Here is a 25,696-nt window from a genome sequence, read left to right on the forward strand (position 1 = left end):
AGTAATGTTCTTCCTATGTATATTTTGGTGAGATTTGGGTAGCTAATGTCATTAGGCAATATTGAGAATTCCCAAGTTGTCTGCTTGTCCAGGCTTTGTTTTAATCTCTTGATCTCAGATGTGTTGAGAATTTGAGTTCCAGGGGCAGTTAATGCGTTAAGAGGGAAGGGGAAGTATTATAATTTCAGTCACTGGAGTTCATTTTAATAACATGCTGCTTTGGATTTCCCCACTGAGGATAATAGAAGCCCACCACTGTTGTCCTATTAACTGTATAGATTGTAGTGTCTCTTCACCTAAAAGTCTTTTCTTTCTTTACATCTTTCTGAGTCTCTTCTGCTTTTGCTCACAGATAGCATTTTCAGGCTGAGCACAATAATCCAGAAGAAAATTTACCTTTCAGTAGTAAAATATTTGACATTGCTACTACCTTTGAAAGACAGTGTTTTCTTTGCTCTTTCCAAGGCTCTTGCAAACTAAGCAGAATGTATCTCCTACTTTTAATTCTTAGGACTATATAAAAGCTTTTAGTTATTAAAATTTGTAGTTTGTTTCTTTTCAAACCAGTTGTCACAAGTCTGCTAATTGATTCTATGATATTTGGAACAGTATTGCTGTGCCTTTGCTTAGATGTGAAAAATATATTAGGATCTTGCAATTCAGAGGATTCAGGAATGCACAGGGATGTTCTTACACTACTGTTGGTTTATCTGGTAGATGAACAAGTTCCCTATTTCACAGTAATATGGTAATGCAAAGGCAATGGTCTGTTAAAGAAAGCTGAGATGATCCTCATTACTGGATTATTGTTCATATCCAGAACTGACTGTTCTGAGTGCTCTGTCATAGCACATAGGCAGTTATCTTCTTCTACAAGTTTTAAATTTTGTACTGAAAGACCTCTCTGTTCATGGAGATCCAGCAGATTAGGAAGTATCAGCTAAAAGTGTGGTCACTCACAAAGCAAAATTTTCCCATATTGTTTCTAAGTCAGGAATGCTTACTGCATTCCTTATGCTTGTAGTGCTGACCTTTTAGCCATTCAACTTGATTTAGAAATAAATAAAAAATGTAAATTGGAATGCCATGTCACCTTTGTCTGTGACAAACAATTTCCACATCTACTTTTCTCTACAGTAGACTGCAAAGGCATTGCAGATTTGCTGCAAGTTTCAGTGGAGAAGTGTCATGCCATGGTGATTCTGTTCTGCACCAGGTTGCACTGCATAATTAACTCCAAAACATCTGTAGAACGGATCTCCTTGCATGCTGCATAAAAAATGTGTTGCTAATTGTGTGGGTGGCATTTGTCAGTCTGCTTGTGAGTGTCAGGAACCATATTGTATTATTTTTAAAGTCTCTGAAGGCTGATAACAATCTGTCTTTAACTGTAAAATAGTAATCTGATGTAATGATGGGAGAAATAAACTTCCCAGTTGACCTGACAGAAAAATGTGTTCTTGTTGAGTAGACATTTACAGAATCAACAAGTCATAAAAGCAATTGGCTGGCAAGAACTGCTGCTAATTTCAGTGACACTTAATAATATCTTTAAAAATCAAATTAATTAGGAAATGACATCTTCTCGGTCACAGTCTCACATGTCAGGAGGAAGAAGAGGTAACCAATCTGATTTCTTGCCCTGCCCTATTCTGTCCTGGCCTGCGGTGTATGTGCTTTAAACAGTGCAGGATTGAGCAGCAAAAGTTCCAATGATTTGATTTCTATAAACATGAGGGGAGACAGCAACTTATAGTAACCTTAATTTATACTAGCTACAACTACTCAAAACCAGTTAAAATAGTTACACCCCTCCTTTCCAGTTTAAGTTAAATATTTGGAAGTATTCGGCACGTGTGTATGTCCTTCTTGACTTTTCAACTGACCTCCTTGTGTCTGTGGTTTTATTTATTTAAAGTTTTAATTTATATCTACAGTTAAAGAAGATTTTTCCTAAGACCTTCAAGGAAATACTTTTCTGTGGATACTGTATGTTAAAATAGAATAATACTTCTTATTAAGAGGTATTTCATTAGAAACTCTTCCAGATGCTACAGACCTACCATCAAAGTATCACTAAGAGCTATTTCTCATGTAGCAACCATAAAAGATGACTAGAGGAGTTTCTCTTCTTGGGGTAGTTGACTCTGTCTTCACTTAATTAGACAAAGCTAGAGTTTCTGAAAAATTTCCTGTTGGACTCTAAGCATAAATATCTCTTTATCTTAGTATGCAAGATGCACCTGTTACCTGTCCATTTGCATCTAGTCTCTAATGATCTTGCAGAAGGGTATTAGCAGAAAAAAGAGCGCTCTATGTTGTGCTTACCATTTATATTCAGTATCAGTCATGATGGAATGGGATCCAGTTTGCATTTCTGTTGGGTATAGTTTAAAGTGTGGTATATAACTTGTTTTTAATGGCTTTGCCCCAGTTTCCATGTTTTCTGAAGGGGGGGATTAAAGTGAATGCTTCATTATATTAAGGACAAAAGAGATGGAATAGAAAGAAAGTTGTTTTATAAAGGTGAAATACCTAACAGACCAGTTAAGCCTCCTGATTAGATACCTTATTCTACTTTTTTTTTTTATCATATATATATGCATTTACATCTTTTTTGTTAGCTTCAGTGCATCTGTGGTCCTCTAAAGAACTTCCTGCATTCAGTGAGGTGTGGAAATGTGGATAGGCTAAAGAAGAAAGTATGTCAAGGAGATATACAGCAAATGCTGTGCAGGAAACCTCATTCTCCAAGCCAAGGATTCAGCAAATTTTGATTTAAGCTCATTTTATTCGCTAAATGTTATGAATTCTGTGTTTTTATAATTTTCTACAAAGTAGCTCTTTCCCATGAGAATTGGGAAGTACACTGTTGGACTTGGGGGTGGTCAGGCCCTGGCACACGTTACCCAGGGGATCTGTGGCTGCCCCATCCTTGGAAATGTCCAAGGCCAGGTTGGATGGGCTTGGAGCAACTTGGCAGAGGGTTGGAACTGGATGACCTTTACAGTCTCTTCCAGCCCAAACAATTCAGTGATACCAGATCATTTTCCCCACAACAGGAACCTCTCTACTTCTACAGTCTTGTTATGCTGACAGTCACCGAACCCCCAGGACTAATGAGCAGAGTCAAACATTGCTTTTGGCAATACTGCTTTCATTTCATCCCCCTGTGTCTGTGTATGGTCACAGAAAAGGTACAACAGATTTTGCAGGGAGTGTCACTCGTATGCATGCTTCCCTTCTCTTGTAGCCTGGAAATTTAAGGTCTCTGAATGACTTAGTGATCTCTGGGTTCCTGATCTTTGTGGACTACTGCACACCTGCTTTCTCATTTGAAGAGAGGAAGATGTTCGGATGACGCATTGCAGTAGTGTTGCATCTCTTTGGTTGAGAGAATTTTGTTTCTATAATCTGATCATATTGCTGGTTTTGGATTTACTACCACTTCCATGGAGGCAGAATATAATGCCCCCAGAGTATAATTCACCTAAATCCAGCATCTCTGGGTCTTCACACTTCATCTGGGACCTTGTTACAAACATGTTTGTTTTCCTATAATGGTGGCATAAAAAAAAGTTTTGCTTGTAGGAAGAAAAGATGAACGAGGAACTTTCAGTCCTCAAAAGATAGCCTCCTCTTGCATGAACCTGGCCAGCCTTTCCTTTGCTAAGCCCTCCAGACTTTTGCTGGCACCTCTGGCTTTGCCTGACCGGCAGACAACTATCCACTTCCTTTGCAGTGACCATCTAAACGAGTCCCCGGCTCTGTGTCACCACATGGCTAACTAGAGCTTTCCCATCACACTGTGAATATCTGGCACTACACAGCTTCTCTGACTACTTCTAGAGTATCTTCAGTCCTGAGGGCTCTAGAGCAGCCACCTGAGGGTCACATACTCACTAATTAATCTCTTTTGCAAGGCAAATGAACTAGAGCTTTCAGCACAATTCTGCTAAACTGTTCTTTCTTTTACAGACAGAGCTCTCACTGGCTGGGAATCACCTATTGGACCATCCTGTATGGACAATCGCATCAAGGAAAAGAAAAAAGTATGTCTTTCTGTAATTATGGTTCTTTTTTGAATAAATTTCGCAAATTATTTTTCTTTATCACATTTAAAGAATGCTGGACTTTGCACTGGCAAAGAAACCAAGGAAATGTTCTGCTCCTGGGTATTTTGGTTTTTGAAGTAATCTTCAATCATGAGCATAAAGAATTTCTCTAAAGAGAATACAGAATGTGAGAATTCATTTTATGCAGGCCCAAAACAGTCTTGGTTTTTGCCTGTCATGGTTTGCCAAAAGCTAATAGCTCAGTGCATTTACAGCAGAAGGTTATATGTACAACTGTTGGGAACTTTTTCAAATGTTTTTTTTCCTGTCCTTCACATTAGCTACAGAAGGAAATATTTTTCAAAGGTAAGATGAGATTCTTTTGGGGGTTTCAACAATATTCTAAATTGATGTTGGGGTTCTATCAGAGAACTAGATCTGGTTTTCTTCTCTAACCATCAACCTACACTTGCTTATGATATGAAAATACATATCTGCAAACTGTATTCATGTGTCACCAAAGGTACTTCTTTGGGTGTGTTGGTGCAAAATGTATTACATTGTGAACAGCTGGGGTTTCCTAATGATTTGGGGTTGCTGTATCTGTCACTGATTGTGCATCATCTGTAGTGGACTGATTTCAGGTGAGAATTCTTGGTGTTTCTAGATGATAAGGAGGCCTTTCTTGAACAGGAATAGGTACACCTGTGATACTTTTTTCCCCTTCTATCCCACATATTTTGCCTTGTTCTTAGTCTTGCATGTTTCTGGTTTTGTCATAGTAACTGAAAAATGGAGTGCTTGTTTCTAGCAGTGTATTCCTTAATCAGCTTTCTTTCCAACTTTATTGTTATTGGAAAAGTGACAGTGAAAGACCTCTTTAGTGTGGGGGAGGTAGATTTAACCGAGTGAAACAGTACACACCTGTGTGCCCGCTGGAATAGCTGTAACCGGGTTAGTTGAGAAGTTACTGTAGCCTGAAGTAGACTTTGGTGTCGAAGTAGAAGGCACGTCGAGGCAGTAACTTGTTGTAACGTACCCCACTTTGCAGTGGGCAAAACGGGACATGGTGATTTCCAGAACCAGGATGGAAACGGAAAGGAGGCAACGCTTCCCATCTCCCCCTGCCGCGGGACATCGCGGGGCGGAGGAGCTCTCGTGGTACAGGGGCGGCTGCGGACCGTTCCCGGCCGCGCTTTGCCGCCGGCATCGTCCAGGAGCGCCGAGGCCACGCTCGCCCAGGGCCGTCGAGGGAGGAAGGCGGTGGCCCCGCGGGCGGCCCCGGGCAGGGCTGTGCCGGGGGCTCGGCGCGGCTGCCGCGGGGGCGGAGCGGGGCGGAGCGCGGCTCCCCGGGCCGCTGCGGGCAGCCAGGGGAGGGAGGGCCCTGCGGCCGGTGACTTCATGGGAAGGAGGCGGCGGCGGCGGGAGGTGGGTCTCGCTTTCCGTCTCCCGGTGCCGTCTGCAGGGCGGGCGAGAGGCGGCCGCTGCGCCGGGCAGCGCGGGCGGGGGGACAGCGGTGACGGAAAGCGGCAGCTGGGGGGGGACGGCAGCGCTGGGTCGACTCCCTCCCCCCCTTCCCCCTCCCGGCCGGAGGAAGATGGAGCTCGGTTAGCGAGGGCTTGCGGGAGGAGCAGCGGGAGCAGGTAAGGGCTGCTACTCCTCCTCCCGCGCCCGGGCTGCGGGCGGGCCGGTGGCACCGGCGCAGGTGGCACAGGTGGGCCCGGCCGCTGCCGTGTCCTTGCCCGCGGGCTGCCCGCGCCGCCGCGGCCGCAGCAGGTCCCGCTGTGCGGAGCTGCGGGCGGACAGCCTGAGGGCAGCGCCCTCGGCCGCAGCTCGTAAGGGCAAAGCCTGGCGTTCAGAAACGCCTCCCGCCCCGTGCCGCGGGTTGTCGTGGCGGGGATGCGGGTAGGGCTCTGCCCCCGCCCCGTCTCCTCCGGCTCATTGATGAGCTCCGGGAAGGGCTTCTGCATTGCAGACTCGCTTCGCTCCTGCATTCGCGGCTTCAGCTTGTACAAGGAGCCCGTTCCCTGGCCGGGTGGTTCGGTGCTGCTTGGGCAAGAGGCCGATTCGGGCAGGTGGTATATTCTTCTGTGATTCTTGGACCATGTCAGGACATTTGGGGGGGATTGACCTCATTCGATAACTATTAGATGTACATATGATATTTGTTCTCCTTCTAAATCAGCTACAAAAGGGCATCTGCCTGGATTTGTGTGAATAATGCTCATTAGGAGTTCACAGGGTGCAATATAGTGCAGTGAGATATAATGTGCATATAAAACATAATGCAGGGAGGCACACGACCTTACATAATCTAAATTTAAAAAGCTCACTACCCCTACGCTTACCCTGGAGGTTGTAGGAAGATGTCTGTTCTAAGCGCTTTCTGGAGACTCGTTTGGTACCTATCTGACATAAAGATGCAGTGTGCCCTATGAGCCAGTGCTGAAAATAAAAGAATAAATTGTTGACTACTTTTGCTGTAGTTGTGTCACAGTAAGTTCCTCGTTGCTGCTCAGTGTCTTGCACACACAGTGATAGTCATGGCTACATGGGCATACACAGCTCCCGCAGCCAGAGGGAACGGTCTCTTCTGTTGTCCCTTGCATGTGCCTTTAAATTGACCAGCTAAAACAGTCATATTTTAATAAACTCTTGAGGCTTCTCTCCCTAAGCCTGAATAGTGCTGCATTTTCTAGCATATGGATATAAATTTAATAACAGAAACAGAAAGAAACCTTTCACACTTTTCATTTGACCTTCACCATCTCAGACAAATGCTCAAAACTGATGATCAGGGAAAGTATTTTGGAAAGGCCTGGTTTAAAATATGTTGCTAGATGCAACGTATGCAACTCATACCATATCTAGGATGACACACAGTCACTGTTCTGAGCTCTCCATCAGAGGGAACTAATGTCTGATAAATTTGGCCCACATTTTATTTTAACTTAGTCCTTACAGATGACATTGACTTTAATAAAGGTTGCTATGGCACAGATTTAAGGCAAATTGTATTAAGCTTCTGGAATTGAAACCGCTGTTGATAGGAAAAGTGTTGTTTTGTTATTTACAATCTGTTATTAAAATATGAGTGTGTTAGCTGTTGAGGCTGGATCTGGCTCTGTTTTCTGCTGTTGGTGTGAATTGACTAAATGGTCTCCTTTCTATGGATGGAGGCCAGATTTTTCCCTGGTATGACTGTGCTGCTCACACAGGGGCAAGCTAGACTTTTCCCATTTGAATCTGGCATATAGATGAATATCAGTGCCTACCAGCCTCTGGAACACTTTCTATTACACGGCTGTATGCTTTTGCTGAAGCTGTAACATTGGTGTGGAGTACAGAACCTCAGTGGGCTGTGTGTGCCCCCACAGCAGCAATCATGGTACGACACGGGCTAGCAATGACACCTTTGTGAGTCTGGTTCTTTTGTGATACTACATTTTCATCTGTAGTTTTTACAGGAAACTCAGTCATCTTCAGCTGAATTCCGATATAATATAACAACTGTTAAGGGAATGAGGCCAGGTAGGGACCAGGTCTTAGAGAGTTGTATTTTTGTGCATGTGTAGTGCAGAAGTGACTGATTGCTTAATCATAATGTTCCTGGTTTTGGAAGAGGTCGATTTGTTGGTTTGGGTTTGGTTTTTTTGCCAATGGATTTTAGAAGATTTTAGTCCTCGTTTAAGCAATACAAATTCATGTAATAGTGATGGTGGCTGGATGTTGCAGACCCAAGGAAGTGTGTAATGAGCAGGTAGAAAGGTACTTAGTCCTTCCCTAGTAAGCCTAGCTCTGCATCTCTCACTGCCCTGGCACATCTCTCTTATTGTCGTGTTGTCAGACTCAGCAAAAAGGCCATTCAGCGAGTGGGACTCCAGGTAAGGAATTTCACAGAGCTGCACACATGCAGGCTATGAACACTGACTGATGTTACCAGTGCAGCAATTGTGCTAATTGTTGCCACAGTTGTCCTTTGTATTACTTATTTAAAAATTAGGGAATCTATGTTTTAACTGGTACTGTACATAGAACATCAAATTTAAATTAAAACTGTATGTTTTAAATATAATCCCTTTGGTGTTTTCAGATAATTTAGAGCCTTGTATGAGTTCATTGGTATTATATCTATGTTATCTGGGGGGCAAAGAGTGATTTTTATTAGATTTGTTATATACTGCATAAGCTCAAGAATTTAAAAAATGTGTATATCATTGTGCCGTCACATACTGTTATTTTGCCTGTTCCTGCCTTTAGACACAGTATTTCTTTATCATTGTTTTCCTAAGGTAAAGCATGACACAAAACAGAGAAGCTGAGTAAGATGGCAGAACTGGTCTCAAATCCTAGGTGGTATTCAATTGGTTTTATTTTAAGGGCAGATTAATTAGTATATACATGTAAATATAACAGTACAAGACTTCATTGTCAAATATTTTCTGAAGTTTTGTTGTTGTTGTTGTCCTTCCCCAACTGACCGAAGGGAAGAAAAATTGTAAATCGGACAAGCACGGAGGTACTGGAGATAGGAAAGACTTGAGTTACTGTTTGTTTTCATACTGTTCTCCTAACATCACTGTTTCTGTGATTTTTTTCTGAGTTTCAGTAGTTTGAAAAGACGAAGCTAATTGTGACATATTCTCAGTTTCCTTAAGTTTCTTGTACTTCTATTTGAGGCCAGTGTTTTCTATTTTAGGATGCTGCTATACCAGTGATTTTTAGTCATAGTGTTTTGCTGTAGTTTTACTGTGGAGTATTGACATTATCTGCATTTATTTAATATCTCTTGGATGAACCCTTTGAAAAGTTTTAGGCATGAAATAGAGAATTTGTTCAGCTTGCTTATTAGCTTTTATTAAAAGGGTTTATAAATTCATTTATTTGGAATATCTCAACCTTTTGAAATACACTTTCAGTTAAAAAAACCCCAGAAATCTCAGGATGAAAGTATGAGTTTGCTCTATGTTAGTTTGAAAATGTATTTTATAGATGACATGAAGGATTGCTGTTGCTGGAAGTATTTTTCAGTACTTGCAGGGCATTTTTCAGACTGAGCATTTTTGCAAATGCTTCATGATATATTTAGTAAAATTGGAATGCTTCCTGTTGTATATTGAAAATTCCTTTGGTCAGAACCCTGAGTTTTGCTGCTCTCTGCTCGTGATTTCAGTCTTGTATGCAATGCATCAATTTAGCCTGTACACAGAACAAAATATAGGGGTTTTGTAGAAAGGGTAAAGTAGCTATTTTTATCTGTCAGTGTTTTGCAGATGCTCAGTTCTCTACAGTGATTTTTTTTTTTTTTTTTCACTTGCACATTCTCTTAGGATCTGCTGAGTAATCATTTGCATTGAGTAGTTAATCAAAGAAGGAGCAAAACCCATGTAGAAACTGAGCAAGCTGTGGAAGAATTTTGATTCTCATTTTGGTCATAACGGTTATATTTCCACTATTGTTTTCAGAATTAGAGTAAGGAACACTGAGAACTTGTTCTTTAATTAGATGCTTGAAATATCACATTTCTAATCCTGATGTCTGCTGACATTAGTGGCCTCTGTCCTATGGAAATGTACAAAGTGGTTACTGCTGCGTGTGACCAGGAGATATAATGCTGTGATGTTATCAGAAATGTGTTCGAATGCCTTTGATTAAAATGGCTAGCTGCCATGGTGATAGTGCCATAGAAACTGGTAAAATAATCAGTGCCTATTAGGAAATCTGAATGAAATATTCTTCTCTAGTTTTCTGTCTTTTTATGTTTCAGCACCTAAACAGGAATGAAACTGCTGATGTTATATTCCTGATTGAAAAACATACTGAATGAATTCCTTTGTAATGCACAGCAGACCGGGCTCAGGTTGTTGTATCGGTACTGCTGAAGCATTAAATGCATGAGTGACTGACAATTCAGTCATCCCACAGATGACTTCTAGTCCCCAGAGCAAGGGCACAGGGGTAGGAGGCCTTTCTTATAGATCTGATATTTGTTGTTAAGTCACTTGACTTTTTTCCATTGTATTTACTTTCCAGATAGTACAATAAGTATCATTTCCTTCAAAAGCACTCTTCAATCAAAGAAGGGCTGTGACTGTGTCCCAGAGCCAGTGTCTACACAGACACAGTACAGTAGTGAAAGAACTTTAATTTGGGACCCTGACTTTCTCGAACTACGCAAATCTTGAGTACAGGAATGTCAAATAACATCATATAACACTAATATCTTTACTTGCTTAGCTTTTCTCATCTCTTTTCAGATCTATTGCAACAAGAAACAAAGAGCAAGAAACAGTGCCTGGCTTAAGCTGCTCTGTGTCTGGTTGGAATGAGTCATTTCACTATTACTGATCAGTGACTCTAAAGAGTACTTACACCCTGTAGAATATTGCTAAAGCAAGGACATGGGGGGGATGAACCCAGACATGTGTGTCTAGCTGTACACCAATTAAATTTCAGTACAAACACTTAATTGCCTGCAAAGTTTCTGAGGCAGTGCAAAGGAGCTTTTATCCTGTGTTAAGTAGTTTTCCCTGTTAGCGCTGAGATCAGTGTTAAGGACAATTGCTTGATGTTGGTGAACTTGAGTTTATTACCTAGATTCACTCTGTGCTAAGCAGCAGACAGTAGCAGTAAACACAGACTATCAAGCTGTACACTTAGATACAGAGATGATAACACACTTTCTCTAATCAGAATAACATACTTACCTGAGAAGAGAACCCAGACCAAAGCATTGCAGATGGATGTGTCAGGTATGGTTTCAGGTATCTGCCATCTCTTAGCATCTGCCCATCTCTTACCTGAGAATATTTAATATCCCAGCAGCTTCTGTTTTACGTCTTAGAGCTGTTACATTGTCAATTCTCATGAAGAGGAGGACACACAGGTGTATTAAATAGCATTATGGTAACGAGACAGGATTGTTTTAATGTAAAATAACTTATTGATTTAGCAAACTATAATTAAGTGTGAAACAATGAAATCACTTCCATGTCCCTCTAAATAACTCTTTATTTATTTTTGTCTCTGGAAGAGTACAAGTGGTTTAAAGGAAAGGCAGATTTATGTCATTTCAGCAGAAAAAATGACAGAATATGCAACCTGTATATAAAAAGTTCACATATAGGAAAGATTCAGTTAGTCTGGTGTGTTCATCTCTTCTGCCAAGTACAGCTGGAGACCAGCTCCTCTTCAGAACAAATTAACAGAAGTAACATATAATGGAGAAAGCCCCAAGGATAAGGTTAAATAAATTCAGGTTGATACACTGTTTGCACTTTGCTATGTTGAGGCTGTTTGCGGGTAAGGAATTGCCATTGAAAAGTAGTATCCTTTTTCATTACCCTTGAGTACCACACATTTACAAGAAGGGATTTAAATGGGAGATGGTGAGGGTAACCTGAAAATTCAGAATTTAAATGAAAAATCACGACAGCTGAAATTTATATCAATGTTGGTGTTTCATGTTTGGTTTTTCGGCAGTCATAAAAATCAAGGTTTAAATAAAACTGTGGGAAGGCATGTCAATGTTAAGTCATGTAGGATGGCATTTCCAGGTTTTAGTGACAGTTTTCCACAGAGATTTGAGGCCCTGTGAGCTACTCTCACAGTTTCTCATCCTGTATAGTTTTGATATCTCAGGAGGGAGGTGAAAAAATATCAGATATTCTACTACTGGACTTTTTGCATTGTTTATTCTGTATTGAAAGAAGACCTACCTGAAGGAATGAATTTTTGAGCCTTGTAGTTGGGAGTGTCTTAGTGGCTGATGAAAACTGTAGAAGCCAAGTGTTCCTTAGCAATAGACAGTTTATTCTGTCAGGCTTCTCTACATGAATGCATATGAGCCTCAGATATACAGAACTCACATCTATCTTTATAAATGAAGCTTTCTTAGATGTTTGTGTTGTGGTTCAATTCACTGCTCAATACTTCAAGACAGTTTCAAATAAAGTAGGAAAAGCTGCTTGCACTCATATGAGTAATCCTTTTCTGAGGGGCACCCAGAAGTGCTTTGCTGATTTGCTCTTTCTCTCATATTTTTCTCACTGTGTATAGTCACACTTGTCTCTCTGCTCTGGCATTCCAACCTGAGCATGCTTAGTAGATAAGGACTGTATAACAGTTTTGGGCAGGAAATACAAAGATAGATATTCATTAGTGGATAGTCAGGCTGTAAATGCTTAAAGCAGAACTTAATCAGGATTATTAAAATGATGCCTTTTCGTGGCAAGAATAAGAGGAAACAAAAGGTTGTGAAAAAATGTTATATGAAGGTTCTCTTGAAGGAACTCCATGTGGAGGTCTGTATTATGTAAACACAATTTACATTTTTATAATTCTACATTGTTCAAAATTTCTTCTGACATTGGCAGATAAAAGCCTGTGCAGGAGAAAGAGCAGCATCATAAATCTAGGGCTGTGTTGATTGTAACAGTAATCACCCTGTTGTGTCTCTCTGGGCTACATCACCTTTGTAACAGGAGATTCCTGTTTCCTGATCCATCCCAAATCTTGTTCTCAGTTTGTGATCCATCCATCCTGATCCATCCCAAATCTTGTTCTCAAAATCCCTGTGATTGGCAGAGGAGGATGTGTCAAACACTGGCTAGTAGTTGGAAATTGAATCTCAGAATCTCAGTACTTGTGACTGAGAGCATTATTAAGAATTTTGTGGTAGGGTCCAAGTCTATTTGAACGGGTTTTGTGGTTAAAAACACATGCTGCAAACTATTAATTGCTTAGTACACATGCGGGAATCTCTAAAGCAAGCCTGTGGGACTCACTGGCACACGCCCCTCACTGCTGTAATGTATTGCTCATGAGGCCTGGTAGCACTCTGACTTCAAAAGGATGATATTCTGGTGTCTGCAGATAAGCACTATGTACTCACCCTGGAAAACCTGATGCATGTGCTTCCAGTCGAGGTATTGCTGGCTGCTCCCCCTCAGTGCTAATGCAGATCAGGTGCTTGATTATGAGCACACAAGGCTGCAAAGTGCAGACCTCAATTAGCACAGAAATATAAATCATTATCTTTTGCTACCACCAGAGATGAATGCTCACTCAGCCTGAGCAGCTCAGTTCTAAGTGTCTGCAATTGATGACACGTTTGCATCTAGTTGATCATCTCTTGACTTTCTTTGATATAGAATTTGAGAAACAGAGCTGTTATAATTTTCCTTCCTCCAGTTTTGTCTCTTCAAATATGCTTTACATGAGAAATGGCCCCTTCAAGAGCTATTCAGTTGTTGGGTTTCATTCCACATGCCTCTCATATTTAAGATAAAATATTTTCCTATCCAGTATAAATAGAGAGATACGTGCTCATGAGAGAAGGTATCTCTGAAACCTTTTGGTTGTCATTAAATGTGTCTCTACAGAAAGAAACATGTGAAATATCCTCTCTGGATTTCATAATGAAGTTTGCTTCCATAAAAAGTTACTTTATTATTGTGAGGTAAAGATTGGGAGAGCACATAATTTTACTGTACATTTTGGGTAGAAATAGTCCTATGACCAGCTTTATCCCAATTGTTTTCCTATAGAGGTTATAGTAACATGTGTGTGTATGTTTTCTGTGCACCACTTTTCTTTTATGGGTCTGAGTCTTATCAATGGAGGAGAAAATGATTCTGAAGAAATTCCTCTAGATTCAAGCTGCCATGGACCTTAGGAACTGGAAAAAAAGAGCTCTGGGGCTTTAAGAATACAAAATCCATCCATCTCCTCCAGGCCATTGAAATGGGCCTTCTCTCCTAGTAGAGTAAGGCCAGAAAATAACCTCTGAGTTGTGGAGTTCTGAGTATCTCTGGCAGTTTACCTCAGAGGGAATCATTTTGGCAGCAAAATGCATTTTGAGCTGAAATACTGAAAGAGAGGATGGACAACAAGTGGGTTTAGTTCTCTATTACCATTACTCTGTTCAAAACCATAAAACTGTCTTTAACTGACAGAGACCTGCAGATTAAGGTTCAGATATTTTAAAACACATCTCATGACTAATAGCTATGAAAAAAAAAAAAAAGTCTATTTTGAGCTGTTTGAAATGATGCCATGTTAGTATATTCACTTCTAAACTGGGGAGAAATGTAACTGTATAAAATCGTTTGCCACATAGGTGTGATTTCTGGTGATATTTTATCTCCAAGCCAAATCTTTCTTGGTTTCATGAAACCTGTAACTTCATCACTGTTTTGTATTTTCTGGCCTTATGAGCAGCTAATTTTAAAAGTGATTCAATGCAGTAGAGTAAAATCCTGAGATCTAGATGCAAAAATGTCTAGTAAGTCAAACTCTAATTATAGCATCTTGTGGTTATCTTACTTTTTTTTTATTGCTATGCTGTGATAAATTTAACCTGGTGTTAATTGTAGTTTTGTAATTTGAGATAATGAGCACTGCAGGCAAGGGTTCACCGAGTGTTGTGAAGGTGGAAACGCCAAAGCAGAACTTTCCTGTCTGCACAGCTGCTTATGCAAAATGTGACCTTTGTTTGATCTTCTAGCTTAAATTACAAAGCAAATGAAATGCAGTAGCTGTAGATATAAAACTATATGTACACAGTTATAAGGGGCTTTCACTACATTTGAAAGAAAATGTTGTGGAAAAGATGGTTGAAGATTTACAAATGTGTTCTGGCAGCGTGAGTTATTGTCAAATTGCAAAAATATTCCTGAAAACCTGTAGAAATCTTTAAACCTTATAAAATTATTTTGAAGTAGGGAATTAGCTAATCCTCCAGTAATTTGCCAGGGAAGTTGTGTGGGGATTTTGTGGTTAGTTGGTTGGTTGGGGTTTTTTTAATTTTAATTTTTAGAAATCCCTAAGCAGCCAGGCAAGGAAAAGCCTGAGGCCTGTTTAATAAAATATCTGGATGGAGAGAACTGCTAATAATATGCAGTTCTCCTTCTGTGTTGCTTTTTCACGTTCCCACTCTTTGCTTGGCTGGAATGTAGTGGTATTACATATTTGTAGATCTAACAGCTCTTCTTCAAGCCTTGCACTGAAAAATTGGGTCACTGAATATAATGCATGTTAAATAAGACAAGAAGGTTTGTTGCATTTACAGAAAAAGTTAGCAGCAGGATCTCACAGTATTTAGAGAAAACATATTTTCGTTACGAATAAGCACATTTCCTTTAAATACATTATTAGCCATTCACAAACTGTGTTCTTCTGGAATCTTTCTCTGTATGCAGAGGGCTCAGGATTCGATAAAGTTGACCAAATGTAGCAAAAACCAGACTATAGCACTAAGATCCAGTGGCTTGATAGCTCTTTTGTTAGTGTTTTGCAATAGCACATTAAGTTTAAGTTTTGTGTGTGAATAGTTGAGATAAATCTGCGTTGGTTTTGGTTTTTTTTTCCAGAGATGGATTAAAATGAATTATTTTATATCAGTAGCCATACAAAGAAAATTGTTTTAAAAGTTTCCAATGCCCTTTGCCTCAGCTGAAATGCTGACTACAGGTCCTTAAGAGAGCACATGACTTCTTTTAATGGGATTTAAGCTTCTAGGTCATATGAAGTACTTTTAAAAAGTTTATTATTGTCCTGATGATTAAACTTCCAGATAAAGTTGTAACGTCATAAATAGCCAAGCTGTAAAACCCTAATTTAAAACACTGATTCTACATCTGGAAAAGTAGAGTTGCACTTAAGTCCCAACACTGCTGTGTTGTCTGTTCTTTAGTACTGTGCAAAAAGAAACGTTTTCCTAGCTCATAGCTATGCCTGTTTAAAACTGAACCTGCAGGTGTGTAGTCTTTGGGAAGCTATGGCAGGTACTCCAGCATTCCTTTCCAGCCTTTCCCTTTCTGGGATCCTCTAGAACTGCTCTAAATCCCTGTTGTCCTATGAATCCCATGCTTGTCAATGACAGGGCTTATACTGCTGTGTGAATAATGATCAGTCATGAAGCAAAGTTTCTAAAATACTAATTTTCAGTACCTCTTAACCCCTTCAAATGAAATGCCCAAAGGATGGGCAAATGTACTATTATTATCAAAATTTGCCTTAGTGTCGAGGGGACTAGGGCTTAAAAGTTATCTATTTTATTTCAGAATGTAGTTTCTATGTATCAATGGGTAAATTCTTTAGAGACTGCATCTGTTGTGGGGTTTTAGTATTTTGATGGAGAAACGTCTAGGATGTGACTCATTAGTTTCCTGAGGCTGGTGGGACATTTCTGAGGTTTTGTCGTTCTGATCTCCTGAAATCACTCTAGCTGTAGAACTCAGCCATGGAATTTCTTCTTAAAATTCCACAGGTCTTGTTGAACTGTAGCATCCTTTTCAGAAAAGACCCCCTCTCCTGATTTATAGACTCTTAACTCATATAGATGAATATTGTGAATCTGTAAGAGTAGCAGCCTTGGACACACAGGGTGTACCTTTGTTCAAAGAAGCCCTTTCATATTACCCTTCTTGTGACTAAGAGCGAAGGTGAATGAAGTTTGGGTTTAAAACAACTAAAAAGGATTTCCTTTTTTATGGTAGCTAAGGTGGTGTTTCAGTTAAGCAGTAAGTGTATGTGGGCTTTAGAATTGTCATGACTTAACACATACCAAACAAACATCCTGTGTTTGTAAAAGTGATCACAGAGTGTGAAATGTTCTTTGCTAGGACTTGCTTTCTATCTGTCCTCTATCTAGTCTTTTATAAATTTATCCTATGATGAAAAGCTCCTGTTGACTTTGCTGAGACCATGGGTAACTTTAGAGGCCTGTATGCAAAGTCAGACTACAGAATCAAGGCCAGGCTGGAGAAGCTGCTGCTGCCATTGCACATGTTGGCACTTAGAGTATTTTGTACGGCCAGAATAGTCCAGTGCCCAGGGTAGAAAGTGTTTGGGGGAGAAAACTCTTCTTTCTTTGCAAAATAAGCTAAGACAGCTGTTAAATTTCATGCTTAGCTGCAAAGCTCATATGTGATCACTGAAGATGAGTATCTGCCTTAAATAAAGGAGCAGGTCATTAATCTTTTGAAAGCTCTTCATGCAGTCTTTGCAAATACAGAGGCCTTGGGGATAACATAACTTCAGTAGCAGAGCCTGCTAGCTCTTGTGTGCCAGGGTGGTGTTAATTGGAAGAGAATTAGAGTAAACTTGCATGCTTTCTAGCTGAATAGTCACCAATCTGTTTAAAATATTTTAGTTGCCTTTCTCAGATCTTTACTGTTAATGAAATTACCTCTAAGATTTCATGCATCTAAAAAGATGCAATAACAGTGCCAGGAATGAAATTAATATGCCATGGGACCTTTCCTAATGAAATTAATATGGTATTTATAACCTTTATAAAGAGGCTTTTCACCAGTTACAGCATAAAATGGACTCCCAGGAGAGTAAGATGCTCTTTCTTCAAGCTTTTATACTCCTGCTTGCTTCTTTCTATGATACATGAAATAGAAATCTTGAAATAAAAGTTAATTCTTCGATATCCTTCAATAGATTCCTAACTTCTTTTGTTATTAATTGTGAACTTCAGTTTTAGATTAGTTGTTTTGGTGTTTTTTTTTTTTTTTTTTTTTTTTTAATCTGTTAGGCTGTGTTTTCCATGAAGTAGTGGCAACAATCAGTATAAAATTAATTTTCCTTTGATTTGGGGGAGTTAGATGTATATATATTTTTCTCTTTTTTACTGTTTATGTTTTTATTTTGTAAATGGTGATTCAAATGTGCTTAAACATCTATAAACTGGTAGTATTATTCCTAAGGTAGGCCACAGCTTGCTGAGGAGAGCTAAGAGAAAATTGAGTATTGCAGTCAAAGCTGAGGCAGAGCTAAAACCTGCATGAAGTGGGTTTGTTGTAGAACCGACAAGAGTGAGGCTTTTATCACATTGGTCCCATTTGGGATATCACTCACCTGCTGTGCTGCCAGCACCACATTCAGTGGGTCTTCCCTTCCCAGCAGGCTGAGCGCTGCTAGGTTGGGTAGAAAGTTACATTGATTTATGCTGTGCCTCTCCTTGAAGTTACCAGTCTTGGAAAACACTGGTCTGGGTTTCTGGGATTCATCTCCATGAATCTCTCGTCTGTCATCTCTAGGATTTTGTCTTGTTGCCATGATCTTTGCTGCCTTCTTTCCTTGGCTTCCTCTTCATCCTGATGCTGTCACTGCTTTCAGGGAACCCTTATTTTCAACACTCCTATTTTTCCCCAGTTGAAATAGTTAGTGTGCAGAAACACAATATGTGAACAGCCTTTTTAATTGCATGCTCTGCCTCTGTGCTGGTTGGAGGAGTCAGAATGTGACCCTTCTGCTTGGTCCAGGTGTCGGCAAAGTGTACAAGCTGCCTGTACAGACTGCAGGGAGCAGGTACCAGTGTTGTGCCTGAGCTCAGAATCCAGCTTCACTCACCCACAGACCCACACAAATCCCCACTGCCCTGCTGCCTGTTAGCATTTGCAGTTGAGCTGTTCTTTCACTGATGTACTTATGCCAAAAGCTGTGTTTGCTGCCATTAGGAAAGCCTTCATTCACCTTGTCATAGTCTCTGGTCTTCACTGACGTGAGTATCTTGCCTTTGCAGCATTCTTTCACACAGAATTTCTAAGTTTACTTGGTTCAAAAGGAATCCAAATGTAGATTGCTGCTAGAACAGGAGGGACAGCATATGACTGTCATTTTGCATCTCACATGACAATTTCAAGGTTTACTCTGTGTGAAGACTTTACATAATGTGAGAACTTTCACATGCTGCAGTACTTGACGTGATAAATTTCAGGTAGTGCTGTAGTCCTTTAACGATGCAAAAGACTCCACTGTTGACTGTGGGTGTAGAAACATACAGGTAAAATTTTAAAAAATTAAGGTGACTTAATAGTAACAAGAAAAGGTCTTTGTTCTTATTGCAGGTTTTGATTATTTTTTCATATTTTTTCATCTGGCTTTGTGATGATGGTCTTTTTCTCTGGTGCTTCCTACATGGTTAATGTGAGGGTGTCTCTGTGGACTGGGGAAGGGTCACGTTTCCCCTCACTTTTTAGAGTCAGGAGTCCAGCTGGATGGTGTCTCATGCCTGGAGGCAGAGACCCCAGAAACAGCAAGTGTTTGGGGGCAGTCAAGGTCCAAAGGCATCGCTTTTATGTCTCACTGGTTTTTTTCTGTTACTAAAGGTGCTAATAAATTTGAAAGAAATGTTAATGGGCTTGCTTAAGTTGCATTGTAGAAGCAGCAGAGCGCTTTGGTTGGCTGTTATTTTTATGCTTCAGGATATGTAGGGGAGAAAGCATTTGGGATATGAAGAACAGCTTCAGAGATGAGGAAACCTCTCATTTTCTCATGCCATAGGCCTTTCAAGAAGCAGATACTCATCTCATGTTCTTTCCTTGTAGTGTTTCTGTAGCTTTTTGTTCTGCTGATCTCTTTTAATCAGAGGGATATTGGCATGTCCAGTGTTCCCAAGAGAAAACAGTATGGAGCCTGATTTTTTCTTCTGTTGGTTTAGCATTCTTTCTGCTGCTGAGTATCAAATAAAATGGGAAGGTTTCAGCCAGCTTCAAGAGCTGTGCTGCTGACTGAAGCCAAAGGAATTATAGCAAAACGTGTGCTTGCCACAGTTCTAATTAAAAGCACTTCTGCTGTTTAACTTGGAAGGAAATTATAAAGTACTTCTTGAGCAGTTTGCTCTACTTCTGTGGCAGAACTGAAAGAGATGTCTTAATATTTTTTAAATTTATTTTTAATTTAATCAATTAGAGAAAAGGGCTCAGGAACACTTGGGGATGTAAAATGTCAACCTTTATGCAAAGATAAAACACATTCTAGATGGTAAAGCCTGCCTTGTATTTGTGGTGGAGAAAGATGTTTGCCACACAGGGGTTTACATGCTGTTAGGGTAGCATAAATATTTCTACATATGTGTGTATATGCATGTATTTATATGTGCATGTACATCTAGAACAGGATAGTTTCTGTTCCTGTTGGTCAGGGAAAGCTTTTTCCACAGGCCCTTCCTCTGTCTTTCACCTGTCTGTCCTGGGAATGCAGAGGGATGTAGTGTGTAGTGGAGTTCTGGCCATGCTGGCCAAGAGAGGTGATTTGGGAGGCAGTGAGATTTTTAGGGAGTGAATGATGCAGGATTTTTTAGATGTTCTTCAGTGTGGTTTTTCTTTGAATTTGGGTTTGTTCTGATCTTGTACTGGGGGTAGGTATTTTTGATTTGGTGAGGTTTTTTTCTTCTCTCACATATGTGGTTAAATATAAAGATAATTAACCGCAAGGATTTGCAATGTAATTGACAGAGACACCACCTCATTATTTAGTTCATATATGACCTGGGATGAAAATACTTCCCAGGTGCAAGGCATGATGGAACTGTCACAGCCTGTTTGTACAGGACAGTGAATGTTCTGTGCAAACTATGTGAGATTTGTTGCTGCAAACCTGGCACGGAAAGGGCACTTGGGTTTCTGCTGAGTGGCTATGTGGTTATTGGCTCATCGACTAAGATCTCTTGTTATTAAAACGTTTCCTGCATTTGCAAAATGATGTTATGATAATCACCATCTTGATGGATACATCAGGTGCTGAAGTGCAGACATGGAATATTAACAGCTCATCTCTCCTCAGTCTGAGTTAGAGTCAGGGGCTGTAGCCAGGAGATGTCACAGTCCACTCAAAAGTATATGTGTTTTGTGATTCTCTTAAAAACTTCTCAAAGATGCAGAAGGAAAAACAGTAAAAAAATTAAATTTTAACTCCTACTAACCTGTTGTTGCATCTTCTGGCAGCACAATTCTACAACTTTCAATCAATCTTAACTGTAGTTTACTAAATATTTGGAGGATTAACACTCAGATTCTGAATTGTACTTTCTTCTTCCCCTGATAGATCACTTAACAGGGAAGGGGTGGGGGGGAAGTAAGGGAGTGTATAGAAGACAATTGCCAAATTTGTAAAAACTGAAGGGAACAGCTGCTTAATACATGTGTTAATCAGCTGTATTACTGCCCATGGCAGGCAAAGAGGGCTTTTGATATTCAGAACACTATGAGCAAAGAGACCTCCATGTCTGAGGTGAAAGTTTTAACTTTAGGGAAAATCAGTGCATAGAATACAGCAAATTATTATATTTTAAACCTTGGCCCTTGAACTTAGGGCATGAGCTTTGTGATTTGGGTTGGGTTTTTTCCTTCACACAATTGAGTAACTGTACAGTTTCTTAAATAAACTGGAAGATACAGACTGTTGACCCCTTAGGCCATTTTAATTTTAGACACCTAAATTTAGTCTCTCTAAATTTTGGTCTCCCATTTAGAGCATTGGATTTGAGAGATTTGGTCTGGAACCCAAGAGCTTTACCCTGTCCCTACGTACTTTAGTGTTACCTCTCTGAACCTCTCCCTAATACTAAAATTAATAGCACTTCTTTTTTTCTTTCTTGAGACCTTCTCAAATTACTTTATTAAGTTTTCATTCATTTTGCTTCAGAAGATATGTATGTTGTAGTTCCTTTATAAGAAGCAAAATATGAATCAGATATGGAATGCAGAGAGTTTTTTCACTTATAATTAGAAATTTACAACTGTCTGCTTTAGGTGAAGCTTACCGTGGAGCTCTTCAAATAGCTGCACTACGTGTTCTATCATAAAATGAATTAATAGATTATCCAAAGAACGGTTGCTTATTATGTTTTTTTAAAAGTTAACTGATGTGTTCCCATAAGTGCCTGGATTTTAAAGAAAAAGTTACAATAGATAGTGAATATTTAGGCATTCATAATCAAGAAAACATCTTTAAAAAAAAGTTACTACATCTATATAGAGGAGAGACTGTCAGAGATATTTGTGCTTTGGAAGGGAAAATAGTCTTTGATATACTCAGCACAATTGCATATTCAGCCTGTTACTGCAGTTCAGCATTGGAAGTCAGGTCCAGCACATTCTGTGCTGGGAGGTATTAAAATCAGATCAGTGCAGCTTTACATGAAACCAGTAGTCTCCAACTATATAGACAAACACAGAGTAAAGTCTATCAGCCAGATTTCTGGGCTGGGGTATACAGCAGACACATATCGGAGTTCCAAAATACGATAGGGATGCTAATCTATTATATTGTTCCAGTATCCCACAAAACCAGTATTGGAAGTGACACTGTATTCCTTTAATCACTCTCTTTTATTCTCAGCAGCTCAGTGGAATTAAGCTTTGGGCCAGACAGTGACAGCTAGAAGCCATTTATGTGAGCTCTGCAGAAAGCAGCCATCATGAAGGGTTCTTTATTTTTATGTGTAATTTGGGAAGAGAGTAGTGTTATTTTCCAGTGCTGTGGAGAAACTAATATACATTTCATGAACCATTTTTGTTTCATGTTTCAATGCTATTCAAGTGCAAATGTCAGCAAAATCTCTCATCCACAACCTCTCCAAAGCCATAAACAACCTCAGCAGTGCCAGTTCTCTGAGATTTGTTACCAATACTGTCTTCTTTTTCTTTTTTGATTATACATATCAACAGCTGTACAATAATTCTGCGTAGCCATTAAGGCACAAGATACAGAGATAAAAGTGTGTGACTTCCATGAGGCCTCTCCTGGGCAAGGTCCCAGAAGAAAGCAGCAGTCTTGTGTCAGAAGAGTGAAAGGGTAAGGAAGCATAGCCAGAGTATCGCTTGAGGCCTGCAGGCATGTGCTGGTGAACACAGTCACTACACATTTCCCAGATTAAGAGAAGTAAGACAGTAAAAAATATGCTCACAGTTCATCAGGGGTAAAAGCTTTTTCCCTTAAATCACTCATATAATTTTCATTTCTTCCAAATTATGAGAAGCAGTAGGGTTGCCAGCATGCTGCCTTTCACACCATTTTTTTAATCACAGTTCTGATGAAATTTTTTTTTTGGCAGCAATTTTTTGCTTTTCTACATTTTAGAAAGTCCAAAGTAGCTTGACTTGGCTGATTGGATACAGCTTTATCTGAGGAATATGTACTTCTGTCTAATCAGAAATGCTATAAATGATCTACAGCTATTAGATGGCAGATGTAATACCCAGTTTGGGTCGTGTTCTAGATAACACAATAAATAGATTATGTAGGAAATAGTTTAGGACAAGATTCATGGTGTACGTTTCATAGATGTTCCATGTTTGGGGTGGATACATTAAGACTCAGTTTGAATGGTTTATCTTTTTCAATCGGCCAGATTATACAATCCAAAAGAATTTCAGATACTGAGAACAAAAGGTGTTCTAATTGTGTTGGTATGTTTTTCCTTTAGAAAGAGATGTTGAGTTTGATGAGATGCCTTTCAGAAAGTAATCAGCTTTGGTGTAGGAGATTCCATGTATTGGAGAATGAAATGTGATAGTTAAGGCTAAGTGAGAATTGAATTCAACAGATATCCACGGGAAAAATCTGTAAATCAAAGCAGCTACAGAATGCAAACCCTAGTACTGTAGTTTTTGGAAAGCATGCTGTACAAAAATAGTGGTTAAATGTATTTGTAGCAGTGAGAAACAAATATTTCAAATAAACTAATATAAATTTATGACTGAATACTTTACCATCCCCTTTTCTGTGGGTTTCAAAGCCTTCCATAGGTTTTGAAAATAAATTCTGGTTTGGTATGTCATCTAGTTAATTTTAAAATTAATTTTAATATTCAAACCAGAATCATTTTGTAATGCAAAATCTTAGGCTGGGAGTTTGAGACAGAATTTACTGAATTTTCATTCTAGTGCACTACAGCAGTCTGTGCAACTAGGTAGTTAAAGACGCTGTACAAATTCAATCATTAAATGATAAGAGACTTATTTTTCTAAAAAGCTTACTCATCTATCAGAAAGCCTTATTTTCTTTTTCTTGCTACACATATACATTTTGCCTGCAGTGTGTGGGGGTGGTTTTGCTGTAGGTGTCTGAGAACGTGCCTTTGATTGATGAGCTAAGCCCTTTCTTCAGGTACTGAAGCAAATAACTTTGGCTGCAGCACTCCAGAAACTGCTGCTCCCAAAAAGAGAGGTGGAGAGAGATGCTGCTCCCAGTGCACTCCTGCTCCTGACACAGGCTGGGCTTGGCTTGGCTTTGGGAGCTGCTCCTGGAGAAATATCTGCAGCTTTCCACTGCTGCACTTACAATTGTCCCTCTCCAGAAGCTGAGACATGGCTGTGGTCAGTGAGAGATGGACGTAATACAAAAGTAATAAAAGTAATGAGCTTTGGGGACTCTACAATGGGATCTTTTAGTAGGAAAAGGAATTTAGCAACTTAGTACCTAATAAAATACTCACATTACTGCAGTAGCTTTGATTTAGTAGCTGTTGTATTTCAGGAAGGTTTTTTGATTTGATTTTCTCTCCAGGAATTGGATGGAGGATTTCCTATAAATAATAATGATGTTTCTCTTAACTTTCATAATTTGACATCATTTCCCCTTTCCTATTCTTTTGTTTTCTGTATCTCAGAAGGATTTTCTCAGTAATTTGGTTGTTGGAACAAAGGCCAACAAGCTTTTGGGACTGAACATTAGTAATTTGGTTTACCAGCTTATCTTGAAGTAATAGTTTCACCTCTGGAAATATATTCCCTGATTCTGCACGTGTTACTGTTTCATCAAAGGAGCAACTTTATTTCTCTGGCTGTTTTACTGTTAATTTTAGAAGACATTTTCTTGTCTTCAAGCTTGAAACATATTTTGGCAAGTAATATCACTCTAAATGAGAAAGCAGAAAAAATGGGAACATGGCAAAGAAGAGCTGTAGCATGCTGTGTTAATTTTTTAAATATCAGGAGTCCAAGCAGCTTTTGACATGTTTGCTTCCTGAAGTTGAAAGAAAAAAAGGCTTCTGGTTAGGGCCTAAAGAAGTGAATGCTGTGTTTTTCTGAGGTTTCCAGCAAAGGAGCACACTACATATGTGAGTAGTCAGAAGACTCCTTGTTAATCCATTTCTCACCATCCAGTGTCTACAGGCTGGGGAGAGGGACTTTATTTGGTGCAAATTTTAACAGAGCTGTTTTTCTTTGCATCAATATACTCCTATTTGTGGAATATTTGCCACATGGTCCTATCACTATTTAAAGGAAAAGAATTTAAATAATCCCTCTTATGAGCTATGATCATTAAATTAATTTTACACTAAAATATAAGTTTCCCTCCAGGCTTAGGAGCAGTTGACTTTGCAGCTTTCCCAGTCTTGTCCACTGTTAGAGAGACAACTGAATCTGCCAGATACAGTACAGTATGTTAAATATTTTGTTATTTAGACAGTGGAAAACTCCTGTTAAACTTCCCTAAGTTTACCAGAAGGACACCTTCTTGCAAAAAAGCTCATAATTTCTGCAGTGTCTGTGGTATCACTTAAAAGTTGCAGGTTTTTTGCCCCATCAGTAATTGAGTATAAAGACCTCTGCAAAAGAGGTAGAACCTGCTGTGCCTTTCATTTTGTTGATATCTGTGGGTATTGGGGAGGGTTTGGGGTGTGTTTTGCCTTTTTTGCCTTTTTTTTTTTCCTGAGAGGCTGATCCTTTAAGGAATAGCTGGACTGGCTGTGATAGGGACTCCCTATGAGGTGTATCTACAGTGTCAGCATCTCCAGTGAGCAAAATCTTTCTGTTCTTGTCATTTGTTAATATTTGAGAGCCAAATAACTTGCAGAGCCTGGGGTCTCACTCATCCTCTGGATGCCAAAGCCTTTCTTT

The 25,696-nt window shown here is 39.6% G+C and overlaps 1 protein-coding gene across 4 annotated transcripts in view; it reads left to right on the forward strand.

The window, feature by feature from the left end:
- OTUD7A (OTU deubiquitinase 7A) overlaps window positions 1-25,696 on the forward strand; it is a 121,253-nt gene that overhangs the window by 19,145 nt on the left and 76,412 nt on the right. For 2 of the 4 annotated variants that reach the window (XM_040077178.2, XM_040077182.2), the window contains exon 1: window positions 5,534-5,698. The gene's annotated coding sequence lies outside the window, so the exon portion shown is untranslated. Of the gene's footprint in view, window positions 1-3,978; window positions 4,053-5,411; window positions 5,484-5,533; window positions 5,699-25,696 lie in introns of those variants that run through there. The other 2 variants (XM_040077180.2, XM_040077179.1) reach the window with 2 other exon arrangements.

The sequence above is a fragment of the Hirundo rustica genome, chromosome 13 (genome assembly GCF_015227805.2).
Source record: "Hirundo rustica isolate bHirRus1 chromosome 13, bHirRus1.pri.v3, whole genome shotgun sequence".
NCBI lineage: Eukaryota > Metazoa > Chordata > Aves > Passeriformes > Hirundinidae > Hirundo > Hirundo rustica.